At 37.4% G+C, this 18,317-nt stretch overlaps 1 protein-coding gene across 18 annotated transcripts in view; it reads left to right on the top strand.

Annotated features, from left to right (window-relative positions):
* AP4S1 (adaptor related protein complex 4 subunit sigma 1) overlaps positions 1 to 18,317 on the top strand; it is an 82,194-nt gene that overhangs the window by 20,930 nt on the left and 42,947 nt on the right. The window contains exon 1 of one of the 18 annotated variants that reach the window (XM_073800586.1): positions 14,739 to 14,762. The exons of the other annotated variants lie outside the window; for them this stretch is intronic. The gene's annotated coding sequence lies outside the window, so the exon portion shown is untranslated. Of the gene's footprint in view, positions 1 to 14,738; positions 14,763 to 18,317 lie in introns of those variants that run through there. 18 annotated transcript variants of the gene reach the window in all.

Below are 18,317 nucleotides of genomic sequence, written 5' to 3'. Positions count from 1 at the left end.
TGGCAGGTGGATTCTTAACCACTGCACCACCAGGGTAGCCCAGCTCAACATTTTTTAAACAAACTTTTTTGTGTGTAACACAAAAAGTAAGACATCTCTTAAAACTTGGGAAAGAAAGCAAAGTAAGGATAGAGAATAAAAATTGCCCCTAATCCTACCATCCAGATTTAAGCAAAATACATTTTGGTATAATTCCTTCCTTTTATGCTTATTATAGTAGCTCTGAACTTTATATAATATACATGTACATGTACTATTTTAGTAACTTTACGAAGTTGTGCAAATATTACCATGCTAATAAATGCAGTGTTTGCAGATTTTCATCATCCTAAAAAGGAACCCATCCCCGTTTTCCCCCAGACCTTTCTCTCCTGGCCCTAGGTAACTACTAATATGCTTTCTATCTCGATAGATTAGCCTTTTCTGGGCATTTCGTATTAATAGAATTGTGCAATAGTATTTTGCATCTGGCTTCTTTCACTTAACAGTGTTTTAAAGGTTCATCCATTTTGTAGCATGTGGCAGTGTTTTCTTCTCATTTGCTGTTGAATAGTTTTCCCTTGTCGGTAGATACACCCCATTTATTTTAATCCATTCATTAGCTGGTGGACATTTGGTTTGTTTCTACTTTTTGTCTATTAAGAGTAATGCTTTTATGAACATTCATGTACAAATTATTTTTGTGGACATATGTTTTCATTTCTCTTGGGTATATATTTAGAAGTAGAATCTCTGGATAATATGGTAAGTTCATCTTTATCGTTTTAAGAAACTGCCAAATTGTTTTCCAAAGTGGCTGTATCATTTATGCATGATACAAAATTAATATACAGAAATCCGTTGCATTTCTATAAACTAACAATGAACTATCAGAAGGAGACATTAAGGAAACGATCCCATTTATCATCACATCAAAATTCCCTGGCAGTCCAGTGGTTAGGACTCCGTGTTTTCACTGCTGAAGGTGCGGGTTCGATCCCTGGTTGGGGAACTAAGATCCCGCAAGCCATGTGGCACGGCCAAAAAAAAAAAAAAGAAGACCCAGTTCTTATCACATCAAAAAGAATAAAATACCTAGGATAAACCTACCTAAGAGGTAAAAGACCTGTACTTGGAAAACTATCAGACACTGATGAATGAAATTGAAGATGACACAAATAGATATAAAGATATACTGTATTCTTAGATTGGAAGAAGCAATATTGTTAAAATGACCATGCTACCCAAGGCAATCTACAGATTCAGTGCTATCCCTATAAAAATACCAATGGGCTCGCCGCAACTAGAGAAAGCCCGTGCACAGCAACGAAGACCCAATGCAGCCAAAAAAAAAGAAAGAAATTAAAAATAATTTTTTTAAAATACCAATGGTATTTTTCACAGAACTAGAACAAATAATTTTAAAATTTGTATGGAAATACCAAAGACCCTGAATTGCCAAAACAATCTTGTGAAAGAAGAACAGAGCAGGAGGAATCACACTTCCTGACTTCAAACTATATTATAAAACTACAGTAATCAGAACAGTATGGTACTAGCATAAAAACAGACATAGAGATCAATGGACCAAAATATACATCCCAGAAATAAATCCATGCATTTATGGTCAATTAATCTATGACAAACCAGGCAAGAATGTACAATGGAGAAAAGACAGTCTCCTCAATAAGTGGTGCTGGGAAAACTGGACAACTACATGTAAAAGAATGAATTAGAACGGGGTCCCCAACCCCTGGGCCATGGACCCGAACCAGTCCACGGCCTGTTAGGAACCAGGCCGCACAGCAGGAGGTGAGTGGCGGGCGAGCGAATGAAGCTTCATCTGCCACTCCCCATCTCTCGCATGACTGCCTGAACCACCATGTCTCTGCCCCCTGCCCCATCTGTGGAAAAATTGACTTCCACGAAACCAGTCCCTGGTGCCAAAAAGGTTGGGGACTGCTGAATTAGAACATTGTCTAACACCATATACAAAAATAAACCCAAAATGGATTAAAGACCTAAATCTGAGACCAGAAACCATAAAACTTTTGGAGGAAAACATAAGCAGAATGCTTTTTGACATAAATTGTAGCTATATTGTTTGGAATCTGTTTTCTACAACAAAGAAAATAGAAGCAAAAATTAACAAATGAGACCTAATTAGACTTAAAAATTTTGCACAGCAAAGGAAACAAAAAGACAACCCACAGAATGGGAGAAAATATTTGCAAATGATATGACTGATAAGGGGTTAATATCCAAAATATATAAACAGCTCATACAACTCAATAAAAAAAAATACACAACCCAATTAAAAAATGCACTGAAGACCTGAAAACACATTTTTCCATGGAAGACATACAAATGGCCAACAGGAACAAGAAAAAGATGCTCAACGTTGCTAATTGTCAGAGACATGCAACTCAAAACCACAATGAGGGCTTCCCTGGTGGCGCAGTGGTTGCGAGTCCGCCTGCCGATGCAGGGGACATGGGTTCATGCCCCGGTCCGGGAAAATCCCACATGCTGCAGAGCAGCCAGGCCCGTGAGCCATGGCTGCTGAGCCCACACGTCCGGAGCCTGTGCTCCGCAACGGGAGAGGCCACAACAGTGAGAGGCCCGTGTACCAAAGGAAAAAAAAAAAAAAACCACAATGAGATATCACTTCGCACTTGTCAGAATGGCTATCATCAAAAAAAGCACGAATAACAAATGTTGGCAAGGATGTGGAGAAAAGGGAATTCTCATACAGTGTTGGTGAGAATGTAAACTGGTGCAATCCCTGTGGAAAACAGTATGGAGGGTTCTCAAAAAACGAAATATAAAACTACCATATGACCCAGCAATTCCACTCCTAGGTGTATATCTGAAAGAAATAAAAACACTAATTAGAAAAGATACATGCACCCCAATGTTCATAGCAGCATTATTTATGATTGCCAAGATACGGAAGCAACCTAAGTGTCTATCAACAGATGAATGGATAAAGAAGATGTGGTATATGTATATGCAATGGAATATTGCTGAACTATTAAAAAAAATGAAACTCTGCCATTTGCGACAATGTGGATGGACCTAGAGGTTGTTATGCTAAGTGAAATAAGTCGGGCAGAGAAAGACAAATACTCTGTTATTACTTATATGTGGAATTGAAAAAATACAACAAACAAGTGAGTATAACAAAAAAGAAACAGACTTACAGATATAGTTACCAGTGGGGAGAGAGAAGTGGGGCAGGGCAATATAAGGGTAGGGGATTCAGAAGTACAAACTAGTATGTATAAAATAAGGTACAAGGATATATTGTACAACACAGGAAATATAGCCAATGTTTTATAACTATAAATGGAGTATAACCTTTAAAAATTGTGAATCACTATACTGTACACCTGTAACATATAATATTGTATATTAACTATACTTCAACTAAAAAAAAAAGTGACTGTAACATTTACATTTCCACCAGTACCATATAAGGGTTCCTGGCCAGTACGTGTTATTTTCTGCATTTTTTGTTATAGCTATTCAAGTGGGTGTGAAGTGGTATCTTGTTATAGTTTTAATTTGCATTTTCCTAAGGTTTAATGATGTTGAACATCTTTTCATGTGCTCATTAGCCATTCATATATCCTGTTTGTTCAAATGTATTTTCAGATCCATTGTTCTTTTTTCTGTTGAAGTATAGTTGATTTACAGTGTTTCAGGTGTACAGCGATGTTTCTGGTGTGTGTTTGTGTGTATTCTTTTTTTTTAATTTATTTATTTTTGGCTCCGTTGGGCCTTAGTTGTGGCATGCGGGATCTTTCGTTGTGGTGCACGGACTTCTGTCTAGTTGTGGCTTGTGGGCTCAGTAGTTGCAGCTCGCTCGCGGGCTTAGTTGCCCCGAGGCATCTGGGATCTTAGTTCCCCGACCAGGGATGGAACAGGGATTGAATCTGCATTACAAGATGGATTCTTAACCACTGGACCACCAGGGAAGTCCCTATATATATTCTTTTTCAGATTCTTTTCCATTATAGGTTATTACAAGATATTGAATATAATTCCCTGTGTTATACAGTAGGTCCTCTTTGTTTATTTTTTTTTTCTCTTTATTTTTTAATTGTGATGCATGTCTTCCTATTAAAAGTCTTTTATATATTCTAGATACAAGTCCTTTATCAGGACTTGTATCTGCAAATAATTTCTCCCAGTCTGTGCCTTTTCATTTTCTTAATGGTATCTTTTAAAGTATAAGTTTTTCAATCTGATAAAATCCAGTTTGTCAAAATTTTTTTTTCTGTTATGGATTATGCATTTGGTCTTAAATCTGTTTCTTCTAAAAGTTTTATAGTTTTACCTCTTACAGTTAGGTCTATGATCTATTTTGAGTTAATTTTTGTATATGGTGTGACATAAGGGTCTAAATGCATTGTTGTAATTTCTTGAGGTGAAGTGAAATATTCTCGTCAGCTACTGGTAAATCCTTGGCAAAAGAATGATTCTCTGCTTCTTGGAAATGTCACTGTATTCCAATATATGTACAACTTTGAGAGAGACTACCTGGGGCCATGAGGGATGGGGCTGCCACCCAAGCCAGCCAAATCAACTGGATGAACCTGAGGATCTGTGGGTGACATGTCAAGCCAGATTGCCCTCTTATCCAGCACAGTAGGGATTAAGATCCATGAACAAGTGAAAGAAATTACCTGTAATGCCTGTGTTTCTGTTTACTCTCTTCCTTTACTGTCTTGTACCTAGTGAGCACTCAGTTGGTGTTATTTGATATGATTTCATAAGCAGAAAGGCAGACTTCATGACCTTGTACGTGTGTACTTTAATGAGTCTTTAACACTTTGATGCACTGAGTATGGTCCCTGCCCCAGACATACTGAATCAGATTCTGTATTTTAATATGCTCCCCAAATGATTTATGTGCTCATTAAGTTTGATGAGCACTGGTCTAGAGTAGAGCAAATGACAGCCTGCAGATGAAATCCAGTTGCTGACTATTTTTATAAGTAAAGTTTTATTGGAACACAGTTATACCCATTTCTTTACATATTATTTACATCATGTGTGGCTACTTTCATCCTGCAGTGGCAGACTGATTGAGTAGTTGTGAAAGGGGCCACATGGCCCTCAAAGCCTAAAATATTACCTGGCCCTTTTCAGAAAAAGTTTGCCAACCCATGGGCTAAGGAAAAGGAGGGAAGGTTCCCAAATGATTATATATGGTAGAAAGATGAATGGGAGATCAAGATGTTATCTAGGTCAGAATAGAGCCTGACAGACTGGCAGACTAAGCCATTTATACAACATACACATTTATGCACATACACACACCTTACCTATTAAAATTAGCATGTCTCAGGACTTCCCTGGCGGTCCAGTGGTTAAGACTCCGAGCTCCCAATGCTGAGGGGCACGGGTTCGATCTGGTTAGGGGACTTAGATCCCGCATGCTGCACGGCGCAGCATAAGTAAATAAATAAATAAGTAGATAAATAAAATTAGCATGTCTCTTAGCTAAAAGAAAATAGGAAAGACTAGTATAATCAGTGAGAATGTTAATAAAAATGAACCTCATACCTAAACATCTATATTATACTGATAAAAATTAAGATATTTAAGCAATAGAACCAAATATAACTAAATATACACACCAGCAAACAAGCCCTCTTCACTTTGATAGAAATACTTGTAGGTCTCTTTTTTATTTTAGTCAACTTTTTATTTGGAATTATTTTATGTTATTTTATTGATTTATTTTTGGCCACACCAGGAGGCTTGCAGGATCTCGGTTTCCTGACCAGGGATTGAACCCAGGCCATGACATTGAAAGCCTGGAATCCTAACCACTAGGCCACCAGGGAACTCCCCATATTTGGAATAATTTTAGATTTATAAAAACGTTGCAAAGATAGTACAGAGAATTTCTGTATACCCTCACCTATCTCCCCTAATGTTATCTTCTCGCATTACCATGGTACATTTGTCAAATCTAAAAAAACAACTTGGGTAGCATTATTATTAACCAAACTTAGACTATTCACCAGTTTTTCATTAATATCCTTTTCTGTTCTGTGAGCCCCTGCAGGATACCACACTGCATGTAGTCATTATTATCTCCTTAAATCTTCTCTGACCTGTGATAGGTTCTCATGCTTTCCTTGTTTTTCACGTTTCAGGGAGTACAGCTCAGATTTTTTTTTTTTTTTTTTTTGGCGGTACGCGGGCCTCTCACTGTTGTGGCCTCTCCCGTTGCAGAGCACAGGCTCCGGACGCGCAGGCTCAGCGGCCATGGCTCACGGGCCTAGCCGCTCCGCGGCATGTGGGATCTTCCCGGACCAGGGCACGAACCCATGTCCCCTGCATCGGCAGGCGGACTCTCAACCACTGCGCCACCAGGGAAGCCTCAGATATTTTTTAGAATATCCTTTAATGTGGGTTTGTGTAATGTATTTTCTCATGATTAGAATGGGATTATGGGTTTGGGGAAGAATACCACAGAGGTGAAGTACTCTTATCATGTCATATGGTGGCAGGGGTGGAACATGACATCGTGATGATTTAGCCTTCATCACTTGGCTAAGGTGGTGTGTGCCAGGTTTTCTACTATAAAGTTACTATTTTCCATTCCCATCTTCTGTTCTTTGGAAGTGAGCCACTAGGTTCAGCTAACCCTCAGATGGAAGGGGAGAATTAATCTCTACCTCCTGGAGGAGAGAGTATCAGCATATATGTTTGATACTCTTCTGTCCCATTTATTTATTCCATCATGTATTTAAATCAGTATGTACTCATGTGTACTTATTTTATACTTTGGGTTATAATCCAGAACTATGTTATTTGTTGTTCACATCTTTCTAGCTTTGGCTGTTAGGAGCTCTTCCAGATTGTCTCGTCTGTCAGTCTCTTTTTAAAAGCTTTATTGTGATATAATTCACATACCATAAAAACCACCCATTTAAAGTATACAATTCAATGGCTTTTATATATTCACATATTTGTGCAGCCATCACCACAACCCCACATTTCTTAGACCTCACCCTCCAAACCCCCATCTCCTGGCAACCCTTTATCTACTTTCTGTCTCTACAGATTTGCCTATTCTGAGCATTTCATATACATGGAATCATATAACATGTCATCCTTGTGACTAGCTTCTTTCACTTTAGTAGTTTTGTCAAGGTTCATCTGTTTGGTCTCTTTTTCTTTTTGTCCTTTTGTTGTTTGTTTTATTTCTTGTTTTTGCATGATTTCTGTCTGGTCTTTTTAATCTTTATCTATACAGATGTTCCTTCTACGTAATCATTATGGGTATAAATTTGGTGTTCTGATTTTGTGATTTAACATTATGTTATCTACATTTTCCCATTCTCATAGTCTGCATATTTATTTTAATGGTTAAAAGACATCAAGTTGGTGTTCATTTAACTTGGCTCTCAGTTTGTAGTATCTGGGCTTGATTTATTTTTCACTACTGTAAATGATGTTGCTGTAAATGTTTTCATGCATGTGGATTTTTAATTATACCTTAGGATAGATTCCCAAGACTGAAGTGCTTGAGTTGAAAAGTAGAATCACTTTCATGATTCTTTTTGTTACATTTTACCAGGTTTCATTGTAGAAAATTTGTAACAAATTAAGGGATTGCTAATAACATATACATATCTGTTTCCTTATATAGCCTTATCAGCATATTTTTCTAATTTTTAGGTGCGTTTTTTTAAAATTAAATTTTATTTATTTTTTTATACAGCAGGTTCTTATTAGTCATCAATTTTATACACATCAGTGTATACATGTCAATCCCAATCTCCCAATTCATCACACCACCCCACTTACCACCACTTTCCCCCCTTGGTGTCCATACGTTTGTTCTCTACATCTGTGTCTCAATTTCTGTCCTGCAAACCAGTTCATCTGTACCATTTTTCTGGGTTCCACATATATGCGTTAATATACGATATTTGTTTTTCTCTTTCTGAGTTGCTTCACTCTGTATGACAATCTCTAGATCCATCCACGTCTCTACAAATGACCCAATTTCGTTCCTTTTTATGGCTGAGTAATATTCCATTGTATATATGTACCACATCTTCTTTATCCATTCATCTGTCGATGGGCATTTAGGTTGCTTCCATGACCTGGCTATTGTAAATAGTGCTGCAATGTACATTGGGGTGCATGTGTCTTTTTGAATTATGGTTTTCTCTGGGTATATACCCAGTAGTGGGATTGCTGGGTCATATGGTAATTCTATTTTTAGTTTTTTAAGGAACCTCCATACTGTTCTCCATAGTGGCTGTATCAATTTACATTCCCACCAACAGCACAAGAGGGTTCCCTTTTCTCCACATCCTCTCCAGCACTTGTTGCTTGTAGATTTTCTGATGATGCCCATTGTAACTGGTGTGAGGTGATACCTCATTGTAGTTTTGATTTGCATTTCTCTAATAATTAGTGACGTTGAGCAGCTTTTCCTGTGCTTCTTGGCCATCTGTATGTCTTCTTTGGAGAAATGCCTACTTAGGTCTTCTACCCATTTTTAGATTGGGTTGGTTTGTTTCTTTAATATTGAGCTGCATGAGCTGTTTATATATTTTGGAGATTAATCCTTTGTCTCTTGATTCGTTTGCAAATATTTTTTCCCATTTTGAGGGTTGTCTTTTCATCTTGTTTATGGTTTCCTTTGCTGTGCAAAAGCTTTTAAGTTTCATTAGGTCCCATTTGTTTAGTTTTGTTTTTATTTCCATTACTCTAGGAGGTGGATCAAAAAAGATCTTGCTGTGATTTATGTCAAAGAGTGTTCTTCCTATGCTTTCCTCTAAGAGTTTTATAGTGTCCAGTTTTACATTTAGGTCTTTAATCCATTTTGAGTTTATTTTTGTGTATGGTGTTAGGGAGCGTTCTAATTTCATTCTTTTACATGTAGCTGTCCAGTTTCCCCAGCACCACTTATTGAAGAGACTGTCTTTTTTCCATTGTATATCCTTGCCTCCTTTGTCATTAGTTGACCATAGGTGTGTGGGTTTATCTCTGGGCTTTCTATCTTGTTCCACTGATCTGTGTTTCTGTTTTTGTGCCACTACCATATTGTCTTGATTACCGTAGCTTTGTAGTATAGTCTGAAGTCAGTGAGGCTGATTCCTCCGGCTCCATTTTTTTCCCTCAAGACTGCTTTGTCTATTCTGGGTCTTTTGTGTCTCCATACAAATTTTAAGATTTTTTGTTCTAGTTCCGTAAAAAGTGCCATTGGTAATTTGATAGGGATTGCATTGAATCTGTAGATTGCCTTGGGTAGTATAGTCATTTTCACAGTATTGATTCTTTCAATCCAAGAACATGGTATATCTCTCCATCTGTTGGTATCATCTTTAATTTCTTTCATCAGTGTCTTATAGTTTTCTGCATACAGGTCTTTTGTCTACCTACATAAGTTTATTCCTAGGTATTTTATTCTTTTTGTTGGAATGGGAAATGGGAGTGTTTCCTTAATTTCTCTTTCAGATTTTTCATGCTTAGTTTATAGGAATGCAAGAGATTTCTGTGCATTAATTTTGTATCCTGAAACTTTACCAAACTCATTGATTAGCTCTAGTAGTTTTCTGGTGGCATCTTTAGGATTTTCTATGTATAGTATCATGTCATCTGCACCAGTGACAGTTTTACTACTTCTTTTCCAATTTTTATTCCTTTTATTTCTTTTTCTTCTCTGATTGTCGTGGCTAGGACTTCCAAAACTATGTTGAATAATAGTGGTGAGAGTAGACATCCTTGTCTTGTTCCTGATCTTAGAGGAAATGCTTTCAGTTTCTCACCATTGAGAATGTTGGCTGTGGGTTTGTTGTATATGGCCTTTATTTTGTTGAGGTAGGTTCCCTTTATGCCCACTTTCTGGAGAGTTTTTATCATAAATCAATGTTGAATTTTGTCAAAAGCTCTTTCTGCATCTATTGAGATGATCATATGGTTTTTTTCCTTCAATTTGGTAACATGGTGTATCACATTGATTGATTTGCGTATATTGAAGAATCCTTGCATCCCTGGGATAAATCCTACTTGATCATGGTGTATGATCCTTTTAATGTGTTGTTGGATTCTGTTTGCTAGTATTTTGTTGAGGATTTTTGCATCTATATTCATCAGTGATATTGGTCTGTAATTTTCTTTTTCTGTAGTATCTTTGTCTGGTTTTGGTATCAGGGTGATGGTGGCCTTGTAGAATGAGTTTGGGAGTGTTCCTTCCTCTGCTATATTTTGGAAGAGTTTGAGAAGGATAGGTGTTAGCTCTTCTCTAAATGTTTGATAGAATTTGCCTGTGAAGCCATCTGGTCCTGGACTTTTGTTTGTTGGAAGATTTTTAATCACAGTTTCAATTTCATTACTTGTGATTGGTCTGTTCATATTTTCTATTAATTTCTGGTTCAGTCTTGGGAGGTTATACCTTTCTAAGAATTTGTCCATTTCTTCCAGGTTGTCCATTTTAATAGCATAGAGTTGCTTGTAGTAGTCTCTTAGGATGCTTTGTATTTCTGCGGTGTCTGTTGTAACTTCTCCTTTTTCATTTCTAATTTTATTGATTTGAGTCCTTTCCCTTTTTTTCTTGATGGGTCTGGCTAATGGTTTATCAATTTTGTTTATCTTCTCAGAGAACCAGCTTTTAGTTTTATTGATCTTTGCTATTGTTTTCTTTGTTTCTATTTCATTTATTTCTGCTCGGATCTTTATGATTTCTTTCCTTCTGCCAGCTTTGGGGTTTGTTTGTTCTTCTTTTCCTAGTTCCTTTAGGTGTAAGTTTAGATTGTTTATTTGAGATTTTTCTTGTTTCTTGCGGTAGGCTTGTATAGCTATAAACTTCCCTCTTAGAACTGCTTTTGCTGCATCCCATAGGTTTTGGATTTTCGTGTTTTCATTGTCATTTGTCTGTAGGTAGTTTTTGATTTCCTCTTTGATTTCTTCAGTGATCTCTTGGTTATTTAATACCATATTGTTTAGCCTCCATGTGTTTGTGTTTTTTACATTTTTTCCCCTGTAATTGATTTCTAATCTCATAGCGTTGTGGTCAGGAAAGATGCTTGATATGATTTCAATTTTCTTAAATTTACTGAGGCTTGATTTGTGACCGAAGATGTGATCTACCCTGGAGAATGTTCCGTGCGCACTTGAGAACAAAGTGTAATCTGCTGTTTTTGGATGGAATGTCCTATAAATATCAATAAATCTATCTGGTCTATTATATCATTTAAAGCTTGTGTTTCCTTGTTAATTTTCTGTTTGGATCATCTGTCCATTGGTGTAAGTGAGGTGTTAAAAGTCCCCCACTATTATTGTGTCGCTGTCGATTTCCTCCTTTATAGCTGTTAGCAGTTGCCTTATGTATTGAGGTGCTCCTATGTTGGGTGCATATATATTTATAATTGTTGTGTCTTCTTCTTGGATTGATCCCTTGATCATTATGTAGTGTCCTTCCTTGTCTCCTGTAACATTCTTTATTTTAAAGTCTATTTTATCTGATGTGAGTATTGCTTCTCCAACGTTGTTTTGATTTCCATTTGCATGGAACATCTTTTTCCATCCCCTCACTTTCAGTCTGTATGTGTCCCTAGGTCTGAAGTGGGTCTCTTGTAGACAGCATATATATGGGTCTTGTTTTTGTATCCATTCAGCAATCCTTTGTCTTTTGGTTGGAGCATTTAATCCATTCATGTTTAAGGTAATTATCGAGATGTATGTTCCTATTACCATTTTCTTAATCGTTTTGGGTTTGTTTTTGCAGGTCTTTTTTTTCTCTTGTGTTTCCCACTTAGAGAAGTTCCTTTAGCATTTGTTGTAGAGGTGGTTTGGTGGTGCTGAATTCTCTTAGCTTTTGCTTGTCTCTAAAGCTTTTGATTTCTCCATCAAATCTGAATGAGATCCTTGCCAGGTAGAGTACTCTTGGTTGTAGGTTCTTCCCTTTCATCACTTTAAGTATATTATGCCACTCCCTTCTGGCTTGTAGAGTTTCTGCTGAGAAATCAGCTGTTAACTTTATGGGAGTTCCCTTGTATGTTGTCATTTTTCCCTTGTTGCTTTCAATAATTTTTCTTTGTCTTGAATTTTTGCCGGTTTGATTACTATGGGTCTCGGCGTGTTTCTTCTTGGGTTTATCCTGTATGGGACTCTCTGTGCTTGCTGGACTTGGGTGGCTATTTCCTTTCCCATGTTAGGGAAGTTTTCGACTATATTCTCTTCAAATATTTTCTCGGGTCCTTTCTCTCTCTCTTCTCTTTCTGGGACCCCTATAATGCGAATGTTTTTGTGTTTAACGTTGTCCCAGAGGCCTCTTAGGCTGTCTTTATTTCTTTTCATTCTTTTTTCTTTATTCTGTTCTGCAGCAGTGAATTCCACCATTCTGTCTTCCAGGTCACTTTTCCGTTCTTCTGCCTCAGTTATTCTGCTATTGATTCCTTCTAGTGTAGTTTTCATTTCAGTTATTGCATTGTTCATCTCTGTTTGTTTGTTCTTTAAGTCTTTTAGGTCTTTGTTAAACATTTCTTGATCTTTGCCTCCATTCATTTTCCGAGGTCCTGGATCATCTTCACTATCATTATTGTGAATTCCTTTTCTGGATGATTGCCTATCTGCACTTCATTTAGTTGTTTTTCTGGGGTTTTATCTTGTTCCTTCATCTGGTACATAGCCTTCTGCCTTTTCATCTTGTCTATCTTTCTGTGAATGTGGTTTTTGTTCCACAGGCTGCAGGATTGTAGTTCTTCTTCTGCTCTGTAATTTTTTAAATAATTTTTTAAATTTTATTTATTTTTGGCTGCATTGTGTCTTCGTTGCTGTGCACGGGCTTTCTCTAGTTGTGGCGAACGGGGGCTTCTCTTCATTGCAGTGCACAGGCTTCTCATTGCAGTGGCTTCTCTCTTTGGGGAACACCAGCTCTATGCACGCGGGCTTCACTAGCTGTTGGATGCGGGCTCACTAGTTGTGACTCACAGGTTCTAGGACGCAGGCTCAGTAGTTGTGGCACATGTCTTAGTTGCTCTGTGGCATGTGGGAATTTCCTGGACCAGGGATCAAACCTGTGTTCCCTGCATTGGCAGGCGGATTCTTACCCACTGGGCCACTACGTTAAGTCCCTCTAATTTAATACACATAAAGGGAGGAAATGAAAGAAGTCAGTGTGCTAAACATTTTACAAAAACTGTATTATTTCTTCATTTAATCTTTGCCACCACTTTGTAAGTTAGATATTATATAATATTATATAGTGCAAGGGCTGGGTGTCAAAGCCCCTTGGAGTTATAGCCAAAGGGCAGATACCAAAGATCAACTTGTGGAAGATCAAGATCAAGAGTGTAGAAATCCAAACCATTTCATTAAGCACCAAGACCTGAGCTGGAATGGGAGCCAAGGTACTGGACCAATGGGACAAAGACCCAGGAAAGCCTGAGCTAGATTGTTTCAGCAGGATGTCCTTTTGATGAATTCAAAAATACATCCCTTTAGTGTCCTTTTGTAGAATCCAACCGGGGTCTTGTGAGTGGACCAGGTTCATTTAATGGTACTGGAAGAGAATAGACACTACACTAGCCTCTTGACATTTTGGAGTTCATTGATCACATTTATGTTTAAAAAATAGAGTTGCTACACATGCATGAATATTTACATGTAAATGTATAGAAAAGGTCTAGAAGGATATGCATTAAACATATTGAAAAACATTGGTTCAGTCTTTGGTAAGATGAACAGGATTTGCAGCAGGAGTTGGGATACCAGGGTATTTTATATGTTTTCTTTGCTTGAATACTTTTGTTATTTTTATTTAAGGAAAATTTATTGCTAAACAAAAAAAGCTTTCATTCATTCAACAATTTTATTTATTTATTTATTTTTAAATATATTTTGGCTGTGCTGCAGGGCATACAGGATCTTAATTCCCTGCCCAGGGATCAAACCTGTGCCCCCTGCAATGGAAGTTCAGAGTCTTAACCACTGGACCATCAGCAAAGTCCCTCAACAAACATTTATTGGATGTTCACTATATACTAGGCACAATGCAAATATCTGAAGTAAGATATAGACCCTACCCACAAGTTCATTGTCTGGTATAGTCTTTTTCAAATTTTGGGTCATAGTCCTTTAGCAGATTATGAAATTAAAAATCATTGGGTCATATTGGATTATAACTCAAAGTATAAAATAAAATATCCATGGGTCAGTACTGATGTGAATAAATGGTTGAATAAATAGGTAGAATAGATCTCCTGTGCAGTAGAATTTCAAATAATTTTATGTAGATACTCCCACCTCAAGGAGATCAAACTAAAATCCCTACCCCTTAACGTGGGCTGCACGTAATGAATTCCTTCCAACGAGTGCAATATGGAAAGGGCAGGGGATGGGGTTAGGGAATAACTTTACAGTAAAGAAACCTGACAAAAACTACCTCAGCCAGGTGACCAAGGTAACATCAATAGTGATAGGTCATGTTGGTAGTATGTGCCCTTGATAGCATGTGATGAAAATGGCACTTGACCTCTGTTGTTTTCCTCCCCAAAACCCATATACCCAGTCTAATCATGAGAAAAACATCAAACAAATCTCAATAGAAGGACATTTTATAAAATACCTGATCAGTGTTCTTTAAAACTGTCAAGGTCATCAAAAACAAGGAAAGTGTAAGAAACTGTCAAAGCCAAGTGCATTCCAAGGAGATGTGAAGATTAAATATAATATGGGATCCTATAACTGAAAAAGGACATTCAGTGAAATGTAAGGAAATCTGGATAAAATATAGACTTCAGGTAATAATAATGTATCAATTCATTAATTGTAACATATGTACCATACTAACTAAGATGTTGATGATAGGGGAAACTGGGTGTGGAGTATATGAGAACACTCTATACTGTCCTTGCAATTTTTTCTGTAAATCTAAAACTATTCTAAAAAATAAAATCTATGGAATTAAAAAAAATATATCAGTGGTCCACAACTAGCATTTTTCCTCAATATTTTGTTGTGACGATTTTCAAATATACTACAAAGTTGAAAAGAATTGCACAGTGAATTCCCATATACTCACCACCTAAATTCTACCATTAATCTTTTACTATATAGTCATCCGTCCCTCAGTATCCGTGGGGGATTGGTTCTAGAGTTCCCACACATACCCAAATCGGTGCATGTTCAAGTTCCTTATGTAAAATGGCTTAGTGTTTGCATATAACCTACGCATATCCTTCCATATACTTTAAAATAACTTAATCTAGAAATAACTCTAAATTACTTATAATATCTAATACAATGTAAATGCTATGTAAATAGTCGCCAGTGCACGGCATATTCAAGTTTTGCTTTTAGGAACATATTGGAATTTTTTTTTCCCAAATATGTTCAATCCATGGTTGGTTGAATCTGTGGATATGGAACCCACAGATCTAGAGGGCCGACTGTACTTACTTTATCATATATCTAACCATCTATCCATCTGTCTACCCATCCATTAATTTATCTTAGTTTTTTTGGTGCATTTCAAGGTAAATTATAGGGAGTTCCCTGGTGGCCTAGTGGTTAGGATTCCGGGCTTTCTCTGCCTTGGCCCGGGTTTGATCCCTGGTTGGGGAACTGAGATCCTGCAAGCCAGGCAGCACAGCCCGCCGCCCGCCCCCCCCCAAAAAGTAAATTGTAGACATCAGTACATTTCCCCCCAATACTTCAGCATGTATATCATTAACCAGAGTATTAGTTTCTTTTTATATAAAATTTACATTTGGTAAGTTTTGAAAAATCCATACATCTGTGTAATCCATACCCCTCACAACTGCATTTTTTATAAAATGAAAGGTCATAGAAGATACTGGAGTACAATACCCAAAGTATGGGCGAGTATTGTTTTATGAACTTCCATTCAGATATGTATGTACCTGTATACTGGGTCACAATGTAAAATATATCACAGTGTAAAATATATCACAGTAAAACAGTGAAAATCACTGGTCTGGTTGGGGAGCTCAGAATGTAATCAAATAGTGATTATTTAGGGTGACAGGTTTTGTAAGATACAGTGATGGGTTCAAAGAAAAGACAGCCAACTTTCTGTGGTTAGAAAGAGGGATTGGGATAGGCAGGAAAGGCTTGTCTGAGGAAGAGGTGATATACTATCGTAATGACATTGGCCAACACTTACATAGCACTCACTTCATGCCAACTGCCAAACACTGTTTTAAGAATGTTACATACACTAACTACTCCTCACAACCTAGAAGGTCAGTACTAATATTATTCCCATTGTACCTCAGACTGAGTACAGAAAGATTAAGTAATCTTCCCAGGATCACAAGGCTAATAAGTAGTAGAGCCAAACAGTCAAGCTCTACCTAGTTCATGCTTTTGACTATTATACCTTACGAGTAGTATACAGTTTTTGGTGGAAATTGGCTTTGTAACTTGGGGGATTTTATTTCAGTCATTTTCATGGGGCAAAAACAAAGTTTTTGTCTGATATTCCCTGAGTGTGTGTGTGTGTGTGTGTGTGTGTGTGTGTATGTGTATGTGTGTGTGTGTGAGTTTTACAATATTATGGTTCTGGGGTACATAGAAAGCATTTAGAGCTAGAAAGGATGTTAGCCATCATCAAATAACATTTTCATTTCCAGAAACTTCCTACTCTACTGTTTTCACGCAGTGAATTGTTTGGTATTTTCCATTCATTGTGCAGCAGCATTAGAAAAGATAATGTTGAGTTGATCATTCCCAAAGATACCTGAAGTTGATGCTTATTAAGCTTAAATGGACATTAATGACACTAATACACTGAGTGAGGCAGAGGCAATGTGATAAAGACAGCATTATGAGTCAAGAGACCAGAATTCAGGACCTCACTCTGCATCTCAGATTAACAGTTTTCCCATCTACAAAATGGAGTGCACATCAGAGATGACAGATACAAGGTGCATATGTTGCCACACCCTGCTTCCTAACCCACAACTGACATTACTAATTATTCATGACATCGTCTTGCTCTGAACCTGAAAACAGCTTCAGAATCCTTCTCAACACAGTGCTCAATGCAGTTAGTACAGTTAATCAAAGTTGGCACCCAAGTTGAAATCCATTTGTCATCTTTGGGTATGACAACCTATAAAGATTCTTCCAGTTCTAACTCCCAGAAATACACCATCAGAAGTATGAAAACTGTGCCCAATTCAATACTTATTTCAGTCTTTCCAGTCTGTCTTTTCTCTAAGCATTAAGTTTACATCATGTAGGGGACTGGGACGCTGATCTGTTTATATTCTACTGTGAATCTACCCACCTCCCTAGTCTTGGCCTTTAGGCATCCTAGCACCCTTTGTGTAATGTCTTCCCCAGTAAAGTTTCTTTTTTATTCTTCCTTGATTTTTCACACACATTCACACAAGTTCTTGGGTGTGGAATCTCCTAACTTCTTGGCAATCAAGACATCTTTCCCAGCCCGTGTGTTGTTGAATGCAAAGAGTATATTAACAGAGGAAGTTCATATCTGCTCCCCGACCACTCCCAGCACTTGTCTAAGCATATTCCTTCTTATTGCCCTACCTCAGTTTCATAATTATTTGATCTCCCTCCCCCCTGGTAATTAGTAACCAGGATAGGTGCTTATGTCATTCATCTTCAGTTCTCAAACATGTACCTGTCTCTGAGTCTCCACATTGTATATTTTGGTGTTGTATATTTTATTATAGAAATACTTTACAGTTTTGCTTGTCTGCTTTATTACCACTGTGTAATCCTACAGTTGTAAATCGTGTAATTGTTTATGAGCGTGCAAAAAAAAATACTGTATTCAAGTCTTTAGATGCCTTCAGCTACTATTTTCAAGACTTGTGTCCTAATGAGTATCAGTTCAGCACGTCCTTGTTTGTCATCCTTGCTCTTGAAGTCAGTGGGAAGGAATGCTGTGCTTGTAAGGTGGAAACCAATTTGATCCCTTGGTGTAGCATCTCAGTGGGATCATTTTACATCTCATTTTACCACTTAATGCAACCAGGGCATTTAAAGGCAATGGTTTGGCCATGAGTACCTTTGAGACAATATTTTCTTTTACCTGGCAGTTGGAGTCCAGGGTATAGGATTGTCATTTCTAACTTTCATAAAGATGGTTTTAAAATAACTTTGCTGAAAGGGAATAAAGGAAAGGATGGTAATCTTAAGTTATTAGTCATCTGCCATAATTTTTACTGGCAGTAATTTGTAAGGAGGATAAAAGCAGGACTTAACACCAGACGATTAAATAACACAGAGTATGTTGCAATGCCACCTACAGTAGTGAGTTTATCTTCCTGGAAAAGGGAGTGAATGACCACAGGCCTCCCCCT

This window comes from Tursiops truncatus, chromosome 2 (genome assembly GCF_011762595.2).
Source record: "Tursiops truncatus isolate mTurTru1 chromosome 2, mTurTru1.mat.Y, whole genome shotgun sequence".
NCBI lineage: Eukaryota > Metazoa > Chordata > Mammalia > Artiodactyla > Delphinidae > Tursiops > Tursiops truncatus.
The sequence above is the reverse complement of the archived record's forward strand: the minus strand, read 5'-3'. Positions and strand labels throughout refer to the sequence as shown.